This window comes from Phascolarctos cinereus, unplaced genomic scaffold (genome assembly GCF_003287225.1).
Source record: "Phascolarctos cinereus isolate Bilbo 61053 unplaced genomic scaffold, phaCin_HiC Scaffold_8;HRSCAF=390, whole genome shotgun sequence".
Classification (NCBI taxonomy): Eukaryota; Metazoa; Chordata; class Mammalia; order Diprotodontia; family Phascolarctidae; genus Phascolarctos; species Phascolarctos cinereus.
The window spans coordinates 16397272-16412519 of NW_027556291.1; positions in this window are offsets into that span (position 1 = coordinate 16397272).

Genomic DNA, 15248 nt, shown 5'->3' on the forward strand with positions numbered 1-15248 from the left:
CTTTCAACTTGAGGCTCCAGTCTACTCCAGCTCCTGAGGAATTGAGGTAGGCCTTTCTCTGGTCAACTCTGAAGATCCTGCTTCCTCATAAAGGAAGAGGGGACCAGTATGGGGCAGGATTCAGGCTGAATTAACTATTCTCGTTATCATCATTATTATTACTATTATTTTTTTTTTGCCAAAACTCTTCCTCAGCACCCCCTCTAACAAATTTAACAAAGGACTATCTCATTGTTAGAAAGTATGGAGAGCAGGAGCAGCTTTGCAGTGAGCACGAAAGAGTATGTGATGTTTATCTTTCTGCCATGACCAAGTGACAGAATCATCTCCCTCCTTGAAGAGAGCATAAATGATTTCAGGAATGCCTTTCTACTCTTTAGGTTCTCAGGTAAAAGGGCTTCAGTGTAAAAACCTAGAAGAAAAAAGGGATCTGAAGAAACAGAAGGAATTTGGTCTATGCCAGGAGCTTAGACAATGGAGGAATGTCCCTTAGAGTGAAAGGAAAGAAAGGCCTTAGTGCTCTTTAAGCCTATTAAGACAGCAGTGCGATACTGTTTTCTAAGCAGCATTAAGAGGCATAGACCTGCTAGGCCTTCTCCTTGTCAAAACATGTGTGTAGTCTTCATGTCTGGGGATACATTTTAGGAAGGCCACTGTTAAGCTGGAGAGTGTCTGGGTAAGGGTTAGGGTCAGGGCAAACAGGATGGTGAAGGACTTTGAAATCGTGACATAGGAGAATTAGATGTAGGAAATGAGACTTGACAGATAACCCTGTTCTCTTTTCTACATTGTCGTCTATCCAATGGCCATCTTCAACTGGATTTCCAATGGGCATTTAAAACCAAACAATTCCAAATCATAGCTCGTAATTTCCCCATGCACCTATAATTCCTCCCAATTTCTGTATTTCTGTTGAGGGTCTTGTTGGCCTGCCTGATCTGGTGAGATCTGATTGAAGTCTGCTGGAAACAGCCACAGTTTAACAATGTAGTTGCATGATGCGTGTCTCCTAGTACACATTGTTACTAAGAGTCAAAGTAAGGCCCACCATGGCAACTTAGGCATGAAAAGGGATCACTGTTTTTATTGTTGTTGCTGGTTCTTGGGGGACTGGATCAAGTCTCAATGCAGGAGACAAGGGAGGCAATATTTGGAGGGGACCAAAGTCTTACCTGAAGTTACCTACTCCCATGATTCTGCAAAAAAAATGCCACATTCCGTTTTCTGAAAAATAATAATTGAATCTTAAAGGATCAAAGCTCTTGAGCTGAAGGGGACTTTAGAGGTCATCTAATCAGATACCCTCATCCTATAGATAAAAACAGAAGACAAGAAAAGCAACAGTTTGTCCAACATGACAGCTGATAAGCGGCAGAGTAAGAATTCAAATTCAAGTCCTCTGACTCTAAATCTGGTGATGTTTGGAGACAGACAAGACTCATGGCTGTTTTGTGCTGAACTTCCCTAATGTCTAGTTGACTCGGACTCCAGGGCCCCAACCTCCCTTTTTTCCCTGTTCTCTAGACCTCCTAGACCTACATTACCTATAAGAGTATATTTGCTGGTGGATCAATTGCTTTTTCTATCTGTGTGTCTTACCTTTTGTCTCCCAATTGGACGCAGAGGCTGCTAGGCCTAATGTAGAACCACAGAATTTTAAAATGCAAAAAGACCCTGGAGAGGATTTATCCCGACCCCCTCATTATATAAATGGAGAAACGTTAACCCAGAGAAATCAAGTGACTAGTGAAAGGTCATCTAGCTAGTCAGTAGCAGAGCCAGCACTAGAATCCAGGTTTCTTCACTCTTCAATGGTAGCTTTTCTATTATAGTAGATTTCTCTCTTCCATGGTTCATGGTGAACTGATGTTTGCTCATAATGGAATAAGGTTTTATCACCCTCCCTCCCACATACTATTATCTATTTTTAAGTGTTTTATTGGTGTCTTTTGTTTTTAACACTCATTATTTTTAATTAGCTTTCCCTTATATTAAAGAAAATGCAAGTAAGCAAAACCAACATAACAGTAGTATCTGACAGCATGTATAACATTCCATCCCCATAGTTCTTTACTTCTCTGTTGAGAAGAGAGCTCTATTTCTCATCATCTATTCTCTAGAACTAAGAGAATGTCCTCACAATTAAGTTGAATCCAACTGCCTTTAGATATCACGTTCATTTAAATCATTATAAATGTGCTTAATGTCCTCCTGTTTCTGTTTGTTTCACTTTGTATCAGTTCAAACATTTTCTCCTATGTCTTTATATTTAAATGTTTTATTATATCATACACCACAACTTTTTAGCCGTTTCCAAAACTATGGGCACCAACTTTCTTACTAGGTATGCTTATTTTTTTTCCTACCACAAAATGTACTTTATATATGGAACTCATTTTTCTTTATTTAACCTCTCTGAAGTAAGTATGCAGTAGTGAAATTGCTGGGTCAATAGGTATGAACAGTTTAATGATTTCTTTAAAGTAAATTAAAATAATGTCTCATATAGTTGTACAAGTTCATAGCTCCATCAGTAATGTATTACTGTGCCTGTCTGTCTATAACCCCTCCAGCACTGACCACTTTTGTCTTTATCAGCTTTGCCACTTAGATAGAGTGAGGTGAAATATCATATTTGTTTTCATTTGCATTTCTTTCATTATTTATTAGTAGTTGGAAACATTTTTTATGTATTTTTGTTAGCTTGTACTATTTCTTAGAAACTTTATATCCTTTGGCCACTCCATTTAACTATTACATAATAGCTTGTAGTTTTATTCCTTCTTTGGTAAATCATCGTTGTCGTTGGTGAGATAATATAAATAAATTCTTACACAAGGAAGGCTGAACTTGTAACTCACAGTCTATCTTCTTCTTTTTTCTCTTCTTTCCTTTGCTCATTCATTCCAGGTAGCTGAAATAACTACTCTAATGTTTAGGACCCACCTTTATCCACTGCCACCTGAGTCTTGGTGGATTTAATGACCTCCTCTCAGAAGGTGAGGTCGTAGGTCTGGCTTGATATCTGCTATGGAAAACCACTGAAGGGAGACAGCTAAAGATTGATTATACCCTCTTTTGCTCTAGATATGAAAGTTTCTTCACCTCTCACTGACTTTGTGCTGCCAATATCCCCTGCTCTCCATTGTTGCCCACTTTTTCCATTATTGGATTGGGCAAGTTCAGTGCTCTCCCTGTTTTTTAGAGGTAGATGTGTATATGTGTTTATGTGTGTATGTGTGTTTTAGATTAGTTTCCTACTAAGAGAATATTACATAAAACTACCAAAGCTAAAGCTTGAAATGCAGATGTAGTGCCTGTACTGGGCCTAGGCTAGACTGGGCATGATTAGCAATAGTAGGATCATCATGTAGCCTTCTGTTTTGTTTTTTTTTTTTAAACAAGGTTTAATTACAATATGAAAAAGACATTTCTTCCTCTCCTTGTTTTCTTGACGTTTTAGCTCCTTTATTTGGCAAATTTCTCATTTTGAAGAGGTGGGGTGGGATAGCCACTCTTCTGCCATCTTGCTGGAAGACCTGTAAGTAGGTAGGTTTTAAAAAGGACTCATCTTTCATCTCCTGAGGCAGGAGGTGAGTCCTCCCCCATACCCTTCCTCCTAAATACCTATCCCTCTTATACATCTAGAAGATTCTGGGAACTGGGTGACATATTCCCTCTTCTTCCTTCACCATTTCTTTTTGTGAATAAATGCACGTTTGGTAGGTTGCCTACCTCTGTTGGAAATATTGCCATAGTTGGACTGTCCCCTCTTTTATTGCCATGGGGGAGAAGGCAGTATTCCCTGTCCTGAGGGTAGAGGACTATGATCTCCTGTGTGCTTCTTATATTGGCATAAGTGGCACCATCGAGACTATTCAGAAAAAAAATTGGCAGAGGTTTACCCACTTGAAAGAGAGAATTGTGCCAATGCACAAGCCCATGTGCTCTCTACAAAATGTAGGTTCTAGGCAGTAAGTAGATTACAGATTTGGGACTGAAGGATGGAATAGGCTTCCTTTTTTAGTTCCAGAAAGGACTATTATAAAACATCTCAGTTCTTCATAGGATGGTAAAGTAGGCTTTATCCTACTTAGAGAATTCATCCCACACCATTTGTGGCTACTGCTAAACCTTCTTTGTTTAACTTTGTTCATCCATAGTAGTATCTAATCTTGAGAAAGTGAGTTAATTCCTAGTATGAAAGAGATAGAGCTATTTTATTTAGAAAAAAAAGACTGACAAGAGTGTTGTTTTCCTGGTACTTCTAACACTTATGTAGTAAAAAAAAAAAGTATCTTGCATCTGCTATTCTGCAGGTCTTTTGATCTGGCTTTTCATGGTCCTTTGGGCTTTCTAAAACACAGGCTGTTGGAAGTGGTGCTTCAGAAACCCAGGGGAATGTCATAATCATGGCAGATTGGCCTGGAAGAGTGGTGCTCTGCTCTTGCATTTATTTCTTTAATTTTAAAAGCATTTGACACATGAACTTAATCTTAAAGGAAATCTTTTTCTCTGTTCCCAAGCATCATGTTTGTTATCCAGGGACCGTGGAAGGAACACAAGCTTTCACCGTACTGGCCATTCAGGAAGCAGTCCTTTAAGCAAATGAATCCAATTTAGACATGCATCAATGATGTGACTAACTCCTAAAATAATCAGCAGGCCAGAAATAGGAGTGGGGTAGAAGAGGGATGAATTTTTCTAATACCCAGAAATAGTAGCTTAAAGCATTGACCTTTAATTGAATTCACCAAACATTTACTAAGTGCTGGGGTCACAAAGATAGGTCCCTGTCTTCTGCTCCTACTTCTTAAAAATGGTTGAATTAAATTGATCAGAAAGTGTGCAGTCCCAGCCTTCAAATGGCTTACAGTCAAGTGGTAAACATGATAAAACTTACACAATAAAGTATTCCACAAGGTAAATTGTCATGCAAGTGCAAAGGAGGAAGCCAGACAAAGTACTGTGACAAGAACATTTGAACACAAGAGATTGCTTCAGCTGGGAAAGTCAGGCAAGGTTGTACAGAAGAGATGGAGCTAGGTGGGTTTTCAGCAAGGAGAGTATATTGCAAGTATGAGAACTGAGCAAATGCTTGATTGCAAGGAAGCAGGGGAGGACAGGATGGGGTCAGGACCCAAATGTGGGTCCTGGAAGGGAGTGCTAGTAAAGTAGATGTTGGAATCAGGATACAGAAATAAACAAAAAGAATTTGACAGGCTGGGGCTGAACTGTTGAAACTCAGGAGAGAGAAATGTCGAGCCTCATACCTGAGTGTGTATGGTCAACTTCACAAGTACAAGATGGGCAAGGCATGATTAGATTAGACAGTAATTCACACACACAAAACGGGGGTTTTAGTTCATGAGTCAGCATGGTGATATGGCAGCTAAAATAACAAATGCAATCTTAGGCATAACTTATAGGAAGAAGGAGGTGATAGTCCCTCTGTACTTTGCCCTGGTGAGAACATACCTGGAGTATTGTGTTTGAATAAATCTTATATATATGTATGTATAATTTTGAAAGAATTTCTCTTATTAGCATTTTTTTCTATTTTTTTTTAGTATGTTGTTGACAATTTATAGATTCATTTTTGTGTCCTGCTACTTTATTGATGCTCTTAATTGCCTCAGTTAGTTTCTTTGTTGATTCCCTGGGGTTTTCTAAGTATAGCATGTCAACAACAAACAACAAGGATAATTTTTTTCTCCTCTTTGCTAACGCTTATGCATCCAATTTTGTTCTCTTGTTTTAGCTAGCATTTCTGGAAGTATATCAAATGGTAGGGAGGAGAAGTGGATGCCTTACTCTTTATATCTGGATATTATGTAGGTACCAATTTAGGATGAATTATCCTTCATTCTCTCTACATGACCACCTTATCTCTGTTTCTAGTCATATATCTCTTTCGTGGGGGTAGTTGAATTCTTTTGTAATTAAATTTTTTTCTCAATTAAATGTAAAAATAATTTTTTTAACATTCTTTTAAGTTTTTTTGAGTTCCAAATTCTCTCCCTTCCTCCTTCCCCTCACCCCTCCTTGATTACACATGGAAAGTCAAGCAAAATGTTGTATATCTATTTGATGAAATCTTTTTTACCACTTCATTCACACAAATAACCATTCATATGATGCTCCTGCCTATTTGTTCCTATCATGCATCTCTCCATTCACTGCCCTTTGGGTAACCTGCAATTTCAATTCCATGGAAATTTTGCTCTTCTGTGATGCACAGCCATATAGCATTTTTTGGAGGAACATTGGTACTAAAAAGATGGGGTTCTGTTTCATTGGGAGCCCAGGAGCTATTGAAAGTACGCACAATTTCTCAAAGGCAATAGAGCCTACTTTCTTTCTTCTGTTTAGTCCTGAGCCTAGTCATTGTCCATCTGTGCTGTCTGCCCAAGAGGGATGTACCAGTGAACCAGCTCAAAGGACTATGCAGTTAACTGTCTAGAATCATCTGGACAAAAGGTATTCTTCATCTACGTTTTCCCCATGTGAAGTGCTAGGTTTAAGCCTTTTGTGGGATATTAGATATCATTTAGGGGTCTTTGCAATATTCCATGGCTTGATGCACCCCATAAAAATGTCATCTGCATATGGCACTGCCTTGTCTGAGGTCCTTAGCATCCACAGAGAATCCCCCTTCTACTTGACTGTATCTTGGATATTCTCAGTAAAGATGGCCTCTGTTTTATGCTTTACTCAATATTCATAAGCAGAGATTAAAAAAACTATCTATTAAATCTTTTGAGGAATCTTATAAGATTTTAACATATGTATGGGAAACAAATCTTGTTGGAGTCAAACTCTTAAGTCAAAGGCACTTAACTTTTTCTAAGGTGTGCCAGGTACCACTTTTGCAATCTTGGGAAGCCTATGAACTTTTTTTTTTTTTAGAAAACTGCTAAATTTTAGTAAGAAGTTAGTGAAAATGAATATGTATTTTTTTTCTCATCCAAATTCACAGACCCCCTGAACTCTGTCATTGGGGCCCATAACTCCCCTATATATGGTTCTATTTGTGGAGGCAATGGGGTACAGTGGAGAGGGTGTAGGATTTGATGTTGGAAAGAGTTTGATTTGAATCCCACCTCTGACATAGTCTACCTCTGTGACCCTGGGCAAGTCACTTATGCAACTTCCCTGTGTCTCAGTTTCCTTGTCTTTGAAATTGGGCTAATGATACCCAGGCACATTTCACAGGTTTGTTATGAGAATCAAATGAGATCAGGTATACAAAATGCTTTATAAATGTTAAAGCTGTATTTACATATTTTTGTTATTGTTCAGTGATTTTCAGTTGTGTCTGTCTGTTTGTGACTCCATTTAGGGTTTTCTTGGCAAAGATGCTGAAAGGGTTTGCCATTTCCTTCTCCAGTTCATTTTACAGATGGGGAAACTGAGGCAAAAAGATTAAGTGACTTGCCTGGGAAGCTATAGCTAGGAAGTACCTGAAGCCAGATTTGAACTCGGGAAGATAAGTCTTCCTGGCTCCAGGCCTGACACTCTATCCACTGCATCACCTAGCTGCCGCTATTTAAATATTCATATTTATTATTATTATTTACTGCATAAAATGCCTTTTAGAATCAATAAATAATAAGCACAGTAAGATCTTTTCTTCTTTGGACCATTCAATCCAGTTTGTGGCCATAAAGATGTGATCTGTCATAAGATGTCATGTTAAAATCTTTCCCATTTCCTTCTGTTTTTTTTTCTTTCATCAAGGACAGCCTCGATACATGTGTTAAGCATTCTGGTGAAGATTTTGTAGAGATATAAAAGTTGGCCTATTAGTCACTAGTTAATGCAGTCTCCCTTTTTTTGTAATATTAATGCCCATTATTTTTTCTCCTCATTTGGTATTTCTTTCAAGTATCTTTAGAATCTGTTAAGTATCTTGATCTCTTAATGCTGTTAAAAGTCTCTTGCTTCTAAAATGGACTGTTTCTCGGTATAGCCTGTCACATCTGGCTGCTCTTTCCATCTCCGTTTTCTTTAGCAATTAGGATATTAGAGTCACAGGCTCCTTGGATCGTGAATCAAGAGCTGATGGTGAACTTAGCTACCATTTAGTGCCCAGTTCTCATTTTGCATATGAGGAAACTAAGACCCAGGGAGATTCAGTACTGTGCACTGATCACACAAATAGTAAGTGCCTGAGGCAGAATTCAAACCCAGATCTTTCTGGCTACTCCAGGATTAGTATTGTACCCACTACAATATGTGGCCTCTATACTGCCACAAGCGTAAAGGCATTAGGTTCTGCATGTCTACTAAGTAGCGGAATTGGAACTTGAGCCCAAGTCTCAGATTCTTTTCAGTACTCAGAAGATTTTTTTCTCCTGTCATTTGGGTTACATGTTCCATCAACATTTACTATAAGCCCACTACAACTCTTCCTTCAAAAGCTGTTGTGAGTGAAAGAATATTTTATTAACCTGAGGACAACTTGGTTATGAATATCTCTAAATTTAGCTGGCTCCATATCAATGTTCAATTTTGAACCACTGGTCACCACTATAATTATTTTGCTGCTTAATTCAAAAATTCTGAAAAGAAACTACTTTGTAATATGGAGACTTAATATAAATATGTTGTAAGGAGTTAACACATTTTTCCTCTCATGGACCATATTGACTCTGTTATAGCTGTATAGGGAAGCCTACATGAGAAATTTGCTTAAGTAACCCAATGGAAAGATACAGATATAATTTTTTAAAATCTCATAAACAGTCATGTGAGTCTTAAACTTGGGTTATTTTGCTAGCTTTTAAAATGGTTTTGAATGTTGGTAGGTTGCACCATATTGTGAATGAAGCAGCAAGAAGGAAAACATCATAGAGATGCATGAGCAGGAAAGGAAGTGGATAATTCATGTAGCAAGAGAGAAAGATAACTGATAACCTATGTGCCACCTATACCATGTAAAGAGACATAGAGGAAGGCCCCTAGAATGTTGGGTGGGCCCCTTCTGGAGGATTTTTGTTAGGACTTAGAAGACAGTCACAAGACAGGTTGAAATCTACCCCATTAGAAGGGTATCACACGTACTCCCTCAGAATCACATCTGCTACCACAGATCCCTTCAAGCATCAAGTTATTGGATGATTTGGTTGCAACATAACAGACACTTCCCAACCCCTTCCATCCCTGCAAAGCATGTTCCCTTAGAAAGCAAAACTACCTACTGGTGTGATTGCAACCAATCACATGGGTCACTTGCTACTTTTTAAATTCATTTGGAACTTAAATACAAAAATAAAAAAAAATTTCCATGTACACACCACAACACAAAAATTCAAACCCAGATCTTCCTGGCAACTCCCAGGATTAGTAAAAAAAAAAAAAAAAAAAAAAAAAAGATTCAATATGAAATCATGAATCTTTATTTCACAGTTTAATTAAAAAAAACAACTAAGAATTATGATACATTGTTTTCAAAGCTACCCTGCTTTCCTGTGCTTCCTCCTGAGTTTTCTTTTGTTCTCTGCTGTGTACTTTTTCTTTTTTATTTTTTTTCTCTCTCCCTCCTCACCTTGCACTAGAGAAGGCCACCATTTGACAGTTATGTTTATATATGTAAAACCATTCTATACATACTTTATTCTTTCTGTTCTTCTCTGGAAGTAATTAGCATCTTCTACTTGCCACTTTTGTAGTTGAAAAGTTTATTGCAGAAAGGAAGGATAGATGCATTAGTTAGCTTTGGTGATATGGTACCATCGTTGTCAGCTGTATGTGATCTGGCTCTTGTAACTTTCCATTTATGTTGTTGTATTCAGTGTGTATATGATTCTTCTGCCTCTGGACCACTTCATACAAGTCATCCCTGAATCCTTCCTATTCACCATTCCCTGTGTTGCAATAACATTCCATTACATTCATAGCCCACGTTGTTTTACTCTTCCCCAATTGTTGGGTATATACTTTGTTTCTAGCTTTTGCTTATTACAAATAATGTCATTATGCATATTTTGGTATACTGTGGAAGGGTCTTTGCTTGCTGTCATCAACCTCTTTGGTGATATCAGCCCTGTAGGTGGGACTTCTGGGTCTAAAGCTATTGATATTTTAGTAACTTTTCTTGCACAATTCCAAATGAGAGTTAACCAGCAAGGAATCAGTGCACTGTCTCCCTATGGTTTCTCTAACCTTGTATTTCTCCACCTTTTACCATCTATGACATTTTGATGGATGCAAAGTGACAACTCAGGGTTTCTCTAATTTGCATTTCTCTGATGATTAGTAATTTTGAACACTTTTTCAGATGTTGATATTTTGCATTTTTTTCTTTTGCAAACTGCCTGTTTAAATCCTTTGGCCACTTCTATTAGAGGCCTTGTAAAGTTGCAGTGAAAAGAGCACTGGATTGAGAGTCGAAAGACTTGGGTTCAAATCCTGGACCTTACACTGCCTGTATGACCTTGGGCGAGTCACTTAATCTCTTTGGGCCTGTTTCCTCATCTGTAAAATGAAGTGTTTGAAATATATGATTTCTAAGGACTGTTTCAATACTAGGTTTGTGATTCTTTGAATAGATCTGAATTTTATAAGTATTTTAATTCTTTACAAGTCCCAGATGTCACTCTTTTTCAATCAGGACAATTAACAGTTAATTGTGTAACAATCATGCAGATTATATTTAAATGCTTTTTTTTCTCAAAAGAGATACACAACACTTTTTGTTAATTAATTAGTGTTAAGGATTTTATTTGGCAGAATAGCAATGAAATTAAGCCCCCACATTCTGCTCAGCATTGTGGGTATAGGGGGCAAAGTCTCCATCTTATAGCTTCTCTAAGTAAAGTGGCTTAACTCATCTCATGTGTGATTTCCCAAAGGAAGCATTGTGTGGCTGATGTCAGGGAAAAGGGGCAATCTAAGGTTAGTGGGGGAAAGGGGAGCAGCTAGGTGCCACAATAGACAGTGCCAGGCTTGGAGTTAGAAAGACTCATCTTCTTGAATTCAAATGTGGCCTCAGGCACTTACTAGCTATGTGATCCTGGGTAAGTAACTTTACCCTATTTGCCTCAGTTCCTCATCTGTAAAGTGAGCTGGAGAAGGAAATGGCAAACCATCTCAGTATTTAAGAAAACCTTAAATAGAGTCAAGAAGGATTGGTTAGGACTGAAAATGAATGAACAATAACAAAAAAAAAGGTTAGTGGGACTAGTGGAAAATGAGTGAGCAGAGAAGAGTGGAAGAAAATGAGAGGGAAGAGATCAGTACAAAACATTCAATGGACTGAGAAGTATACCTGACAGAGTAACCATTTCTTTCCCACAACATCGGTTGAAGGCACAAATGCCATGCTAATCACATTTACAGATGACAGGAAGAATGTGGGCTTAGCCAAGATATTCGATGGTGGAAACAAAATCCAAAAGGATTATTTCATCAAAAGGAAGAAAGGATATATGCCAGATACAACCAAGTGGAGCTCACTGGGGATATAACTGGTAAGTGTAGGAGGAGGAAGAGCTGAATTAATAGTGTCCACTCTACCTGAAAAACCTTTAGGGGCTTTAGTGGACAATAAGTCTAATACAACAAAACAGTGATGTGGCTGTCCCTGAAGTCATGTAATATTAGGCTGCATAAAGAGTGGAGTGCAGGCTTCATCTCTCTGGGGAGCTTGAGTTTGCCAGAAGCCCACAAGGGGATCCCACTAGGAAAAGAGCCTCTCAAGAACAGAGAAAGGACATGTGCATGATTTATGCAAGCAATGGGAGGCCCTCTTTGCTTTCTGGAACCCTTGGAGAGTAGGAACTTCTGGGTTGCCATGTGGGTCACAAGAAGAAGATGACTTAGATTTATAATGTGTATAATAACTAAAACCAATAGGTCATACAGAGACAGATTTGAAATCTATGTCAAGAACTGTTAATTTATTAGAATTATCCCAAGATGGAATGTGAATAAGAAAGCAAAAGTCCGGTGACCACCTGACAGCAGTGGTATAGAGAAGATTCTTGTTTCCTGTTGGAGGTTGGATTCAATAACATCTGTAGTCCCTGCCAACTCGAAGATCCTATTAATGAGAATCCCTTCAGTTCCTATTAAATGAAGAGCCTGGTCAGTTTGGCTGATATTTTTGGCAGGGGAAAAAAGTTCTCAAAATGAATTGCTAATGTATATAGTTCATATTACACTCACTGGAATTGACGGTTTTGACTCTAGGAAATTTACAGTAGCTGACATACAATTATTTTCCAAGGCCCTCCTCCCCCAGCTGCTCCCCCTTAAAATAATTTATATGCTAACTTTGCCGTTCTATGACTGGAGCCATTTGTCAGTTTCTACAACTATTTAATAATGCACTTATCTTCATCCAGTCCTATTGTTCACTCATCATACAAGGTATGTGGTTCTCTTGCTTCTTCATTTTCCTTCCCCATCTTCTGACTGTTCTCAGGCTTTTTGCATTTCCAGTCTCTTTTACATTGGTTCTCAACCCCATACCTTCATAAGCATTTATCTTGTATCTTCAGAGATTTTTGCATTAGGGTTTTTACTGTTGGCACCTAAATGGATGATATTTGGAAGAGGTTAAAAGTTTATTCCAGCATGGTGAGCATACTTTATGTCTTTCTGTATGCTTGAGAGACCATCTTTTGAAGAAGCCCTATTATTTTACCATATTTTTACTCTGACAAAATGTGTCCTCCTGACAGAATAAACACTGGAATCATTTTGTCAATATTCCCTCTACCAAGTAATATTTGTCACCTAGGTAGACCACTTGAGAGAGGGGAAAAGCTAGCAATAGTTGTCTGAAGAATACTCTATCTGCATTCCTGAATGTGCCACGAACACATCACACTTGTTCTCACCCAGAGACAGTTCTCAGGGTATTTGCAGGCATCAGATATTTTCCTTTAGTAAGAAGTACCATACTCCATGATGAGGTAAAACCCCTCTCTCAGTAGACATAGTCTACCATTCTTCATATCATCCAGGAAAAATGGTAAAGTAAAAGTGAAAACTTATGACATGTACCATAATTTGGGAACTCAAGCGATAGAAGGGGCCTGAAAGATCATCTAGCATTTTCTGATTATAAAGTGAGGAATTTGGAGTCCAGAGAGCAGAAGTGCCATTAAGCTATCCATTAAACAAGTATCCATTTAGCACCAAATGTGTTAAGCACTGGGCTAGGCCCTGTAACAGATATAACGTTAATATTATACATAGACTTTTTATCATAAAATTTCAGAGTTGGAAGGGACCTCAGGGGGCAGCATCTAGTCTAACCTAGTATGGGCCTTAACAAGTATCTCCCCCCCGCCCCCGCAACATACTTGGCAAGTGAACCTCATGAAGTGCTGGCTCTTTCCTTTGCCAAGGTTAACCTTTCTACATCAGTCTATGATTTTGTCCTTGTTCATCTTCTCCATCAGATTGCCTCAACTGTTATCTCTACTCTCTCTCTCTTATTTTCAGTCTCTTGCTATCTACTGGTTCCTTCCCTGCTATGGAAATATGGCCCACTAACCATAGGTTCCCCTCAAAGCTCCCTATTATTTTATCTCTATAGTGTCTTCTTTTGTTATCTCATCAGTTCCCATGGGTTCAGATATAATCTTTATTCAGATGATTCTCTATCTATAGCTAGTGCTAATTTGTCTCCTGAGCTCCAATCTCACATCTCCAACTACCTCTTGGACATTTTGAACTAGATCTCCCGTAGGCATCTCAAACTCAAAATATGTAAAACAAATCTTGTTATCTTTCTTCCCCAAACTCTCTCCCTCCTAACTACCTTATTACTACAGAGGGCATCATCATCATCATCCTCCCAAGTCACCCAGGCTCATAACTTAAAGAACATCCTCAACTACACATTCACCTCACAAGTCCAATCTATAGTCAAATCTTGTCGTGTCTGCCCTCACAACATTCATATAGATCCTCTTCTATTCATTCACATAGCTGTCACTCTGGTGCAGGTCCTCATCACCACATAGTTATTTCAATAGCCTTTTAAATGGTCTCCCTAGCTCACACCTCTCAGAATTGCAGTCCGTCTCACACTCAACTTCCAAAGTGATTTTTCTAAAGTGTAGCTCTGATCATGTCACCCCCACCCCTACCCGGCTCAGTGATCCCTATTAGCTCCCCCAACACCTCCAAGGTCAACTAAAAAATCTTCTATTTGGCATTCAAAGCCCTTCTTAACCTGGCCCCTACCTTCCTTTCTAGCCTTCTTACACATTATGCTCTACTGTCCAGCTATACTGACCAACTCACCAACCAAATGTCTCAGTCAGGACATTCTGACCCTTTGCACTCATTATCCCCTCCTCATTTAGTCCTCCCAGCTTCCCTGGCTTCCTTCAGAACTTAGCTTAAAGCCCACCTTATGATGGCCCCTTTCCCATCACCCTGGCGTCCCTCCCACACCTCACACAGTGCCTTCCCTCTGTGATTAGCTTCCATTTCCACTGTAAACAGTTTTTTGTATGTTGCAGCCCCCTTTAGAATTTGAGCTCCTTGAGGGCAGGGACCGTGTTTTTTTTAACCTTTCTTTGTGTCACTGCCCCTTACTTGTTTGTCAGTCAGTAAACATTTATTAAACACCTATTATGTATCAGGCACTCTGCTGAGTACTGGGGATACAAACATAAAAAAGACAGTCCCTGCTCTCATGGAGTATACAATCTAATGAGGGAAAATATACAAAAGGAAGCTAAAGACTGAGGGAATGGGGGAGTCAGCAAAAGTACCTGACATAGGGCATGACTGAAAATTCAGAGAAATACCAAAGTCATGCAGCCTGGTGAGTAGTGAAATGTTCTGATCTCAGGTCCCTCCTTAAATGGAGGTTTTGGAGTTTATGGCTCCACTCTGCAATGAGAAGGTCATCATGAAATAGAGTATGAAGGGTGATGGGATCTTGCAGGATTATGAGCTTGGCCCATAGAAAGCCCTTAATAAATGTTTGTTAACTAACCAAGTGACTCATTTTCTCTTTTGGCTGGAATACTGAGTTTGGAAAGGGGCATGCCATGAGGAAAGGTTGGAAAGGTAAGTGGAAGATAAATTGTGGCAGGCCATAAAAGCCAGGATTTGGGATTTTCTCCTGAAAATAATTAGCAACCACTGAAGTGCTTTGAGCAGGGGAGAGACAAAGTCAGATCTGTGCTTTAAGAAAATTCTTTTCAGTGGTTCTTTACTGGATGGATTGGAGAGGGAGAGGTGGATAACAGGGAGATCAATTAGAACGTGCTTAC